Here is a 4,373-nt window from a genome sequence, read left to right as displayed (position 1 = left end):
GAGCTGGCGGCCGTCTCATCACGCACGCCCGCGCGAGCGAGTGAGCAGACGTGGGGATAGAGCTACAGGTCGGAGAAGGCCTTAACAACCGCGGCGAATAGATCTAGGGGCGCCATGGCTGCCACCCGACCTGCTCGCTCGATCTCTCTCTTCTATTGTCTTCTTGTGAGGGGATTGGATGGGAGAGGGTGGTGGCGAAGGCTGTGGGGGAGAGAGTGGAGGCCATGGCCGGCGGTGAGGTCGGTGTTGGGTGGCGGCGGTGAGGTCGGTGTTGGGTGGCGGCGGCGATCTGGGACTGGGAGGAGGGGAGGGGATGGGACGGGACGGTTGCTCTCTCTAAGATAGAAATATTACCGGGCCAACGAGTAAAGAAAAATTGATTGCTGCTCTCTTCTCTATGTCGCGGGCGGCACGATGGAGACCACTTAGTAGTAGCGTGGGGTTTATACACCGTGTTACTACTACCAACTTAGTAGTAGCGTGGGTTTATACCCCGAGCTACTACTACTGCTTGTCCCGGCGGGCACGGTGGAGACCACTTAGTAGTAACGTGGGTTTATACCCCGCTCTACTACTATCAACTTAGTAGTAGCATGGGTTTATAACCCGTGCTACTCGTAAGATCATGTGTATAAGGTTTTCCCTAGTAGTGTGTATTTGTTCTATCTCCTACATAGGGATTAACATGCAATTTTTCCATAATACCAACAAGGATTTCATAGTAAATATTTTCAGTAGGTTGAGGAGCGGCTCTTACCACTTTTTCTCGAGGTGAAGATACCCCGAACAAGCCCCTAAAAGGTTTACCTTCCATAGTAACAAGTGAAGATAAAATTCAGCACGTAATATAAATGTTTCCTTACCAAATTCCACTTACCAAAAGCGCTTCACTCATTGACAACGATGCCAAAAAGGAGTCTTGATGACCCGCAAGTATAGGGAATCAATTGTAGTCTTTTCAATAAGAGTGTCGAAGCCAACGAGCAGCAGAAGGAATCAATAAGCAGTTTTCAGCAAGGTATTCTCTGCAAGTACTGTAAACTAGTAGTGAAATATAGTTTGATAGCAAGTAACAAGTAACTAAAAGTAACAAGGTGAGACAAGGTGGCCCAATCCTTTACTGCAAAGGACAAGCCGGAAGTACTTTTTATAGTGAGCAAAGCGTTCTCGAGGACACATGTGAATTTCGTCTAGTTAACTTCATCATGTCTAGCTGATTCACGTTCACTTCTTTGATAAGTTGTTATGTGGGTGGAACAGAGCTAGGGTGGTGTTCTTACTTGAACAAACAACCCACTTATGATTACCCTCTCTCGCAAGCATCCGCAACTACGAAAGAAGAATTAAGATAAATCTAACCATAGCATGAAACATATGGATCCAAATCAGCTCCTTACGGAATATCGCATAAACTAGGGTTTAAGCTTCTGTCACTCTCGCAACCCATCATCTACTTGATAATCCCACAATGCCTTCCCCTAGGCCCAATCATGGTAATGTGTCGTGTAGTCAACGTTGTAGGAGATATGCCCTAGAGGCAATAATAAATGTTATTGATTATCTCCCGGTTCATAATTATATTTGTGTTCCATGCAATAACTGTTATGGTTCTCGAGTCTGCAATAACCACGAGGCTCGGAGGAAGACTCATATGCACGTGTGGAATAATAAACGGTAAAATGTATTCCTAGTCTGGCCTCTAAGACTAGCTCAAGTGTTGCATGATGGTTCTATTTTCCTGATCATGGGCATGTCTATGCCAGCAACCTTGAGGGCACAATGTTAAGAGAACATTTGTGTTGAATCGACCCGGATTGATGTTATGCTATGAGATTCATTCGTCACAATTTAATGGTACATAACACAGAGATGGTTAACGTTTGCATGATTCCTTAGACCATGAGAGTATCGAGTTTCTTCATGCTTGCTTCATGAACTTAATTTGGGGTTTGTTAAACGACATCCGTAAATGGGTGGCTATTACGGCGGCTTACGGGTTCATGGAAAAGTATGTCAAGTAACTTGATAGCTCAAGATTGGGATTTGCTCCTCCGATGATGGAGAGATATTCTCGGGCCCTCTAGGTGTTACGGCATCCATAATCGTCTGGCCAGACACCTTGTGATTTGATCACTGGGATGCCGGAACACGGAAACGAGAAAAGAGAACAAAACCGGTAACGAGGTAACTTGCATGGTGGACAAATTGTTCGTCCACGGGGATGCAATAAATCTCACCTCGGGTGTTTGTGACATATCGCGAAGCAACATGAATAGCTCACTGCAACTGGAGGTTGACTCGAATATTCATTCGTGTGGGTATAGGGGTCAATATGGGTGTCCACGGCTCCGATGTTGATCATTGATCGGAAGGGGTTCCGGGTCATGTCTATACTTCACCGAACCTATAGGGTCACATGCTTAAGGGTCATCTATCTGCTGAATACTAGACACGGAGTCTGAGAGAAAATCACCGAAAAGTTTGAGACACCGGAAAATATTTTGGACAGCGGAAAAGTTCCGCTGAGAGAGGTCATCGGATGAGTTTCGGTGAAACCGAAAAGTTGTTTCGGGATATACTATTAAGTCAAATTGGTTTCGGCACATGCCTCATAATTCTTGGAGGGTGCCAGAGTCATTCTGGAAACTTTCTAGAATTTTCTGGGATAAAAGCTGGAAATGCTCCGGAGCTGCCGGAACCACTTCAGATGCTTTTCGTAGATGAAAATCACTAAATCCAGAATTACTTCGGAACGCGTTGAAAATTATTTTAGTGGGTACTGGAAATGTTCTTAGCCCACATTAATACTTTCAGTTCGAACGGACGCTGAAAAATGTCGTCGTGAATAGTGAAAGTGCTTTTTGGGATATTTATCGAAAGCCACCTTTTGGGGCTTTCCCCAAAAGGCCTCTAGAAGGACTTGGGGATCAAGGAACACCCTTTGGGGAGCCCCCGTGAAGGTGGGACGTTGGAGGGTGAAGCTCCTCCATGGAGCTCCACTTGTCATCCCTTTATGCCCTTTTATGTGGGACATGAAGTGTGGGTATTTTGGGTTTTTCATGTTTCCCCCTACCCCTTGGGTTTTCCTATAAATAGAGGTGGAGAGGCACTCTCCACACTCACTCTTTCTCACATACAAGTGCCATTGCAATGATCTGGCTCTCTCTCCCTCCCCGCGAAATAGTTTCTAGAGCCGAAAGGCTGTCTGGGTTCCGGTGGGAACTTGTTCTGGATGGCGAAGCCCTGCCGGATAGATGACACCGTATGTGTGCAACTATGTAGAGAGATTGTAGTTTCGGTCTTAGTTCGAGAGTGCCTCCCAAAGGGCTGTCCATGTGACCGTCCGAGTTTCGAAGGTCCTCCCGAAGGGCTGTCCGCAACACCGTTTGGGGGACTGTCTGACCACCTCCTCGAGGGCTGTCCGAGGGGCAGATAAGGATATACATCCTCATAGTTGGGAGGTTGTAAATCCTAGCTGCGGGGATCTGCACCGCCGATCGTCATCGACTCTACTTCCCGCTACGCTACGAGTCGGTAACGAAAAAGATCAAACCTTGTATGCAGTCTCCATAGTGGTCCTGGGTTGGTGCATAAGTCGGAATTTTTTGTTTTTGGCTACGTTACCCTACAGTGGTATCAGAGCCGTTCTATGCATAGGTGTAGGTTGCAATCTAGAATACATAGAGATGTATGGGTGTTGCATAATATAATTAGGTAAAAGATGAGTTCTATTACTAAAAATTATTTGTTCGGGTAGCAGATGAAATCTGTTACCCGATGTTCTTGTTGCTTCCCTTGAATTTGCATAATCCTGATCTTGACGGCATGGTGGAATCTCACAAAGTTCTGGCAATTGATACGTCCATTTTGCATCATGCTTTTATATCGATATTTATTGCATTATGGGTTGTTATTACACGTTATGTCACAATACTTATGGCTATTCTCTCTTATTTTACAAGGTTTAATATGAAGAGGGAGAATGCCGGCAGCTGGAATTCTGGGCTGGAAAAGGAGGAAATATTAGAGACCTATTCTGTGCAACTCCAAAAGTCCTGAAACTCCACGGAAGTTATTTTTGGAAACAATAAAAAATACTGAGCGAAGAAAATACCAGAGGGGGCCCACACCCTGGCCACGAGGGTGGGGGCGCGCCCCCTGCCTCGTGGGCCCCCTGGTGGCCCACCGGTGCCCATCTTCTGCTATATGAAATCTTTCTTCCCAGGAAAAATCATAAGCAAGCCTTCGGGACGAGACTCCGCCGCCACGAGGCGGAACCTTGGCAGAACCAATCTAGGGCTCCGGCGGAGCTGTTCTGCCGGGGAAACTTCCCTCCGGGAGGGGGAAATCGGCGCCATCGTCATCAAAAACGC

This window comes from Triticum aestivum, chromosome 5D (genome assembly GCF_018294505.1).
Source record: "Triticum aestivum cultivar Chinese Spring chromosome 5D, IWGSC CS RefSeq v2.1, whole genome shotgun sequence".
In the NCBI taxonomy this organism is placed as follows: Eukaryota; Viridiplantae; Streptophyta; class Magnoliopsida; order Poales; family Poaceae; genus Triticum; species Triticum aestivum.
Note: the sequence above shows the minus strand (reverse complement) of the source record.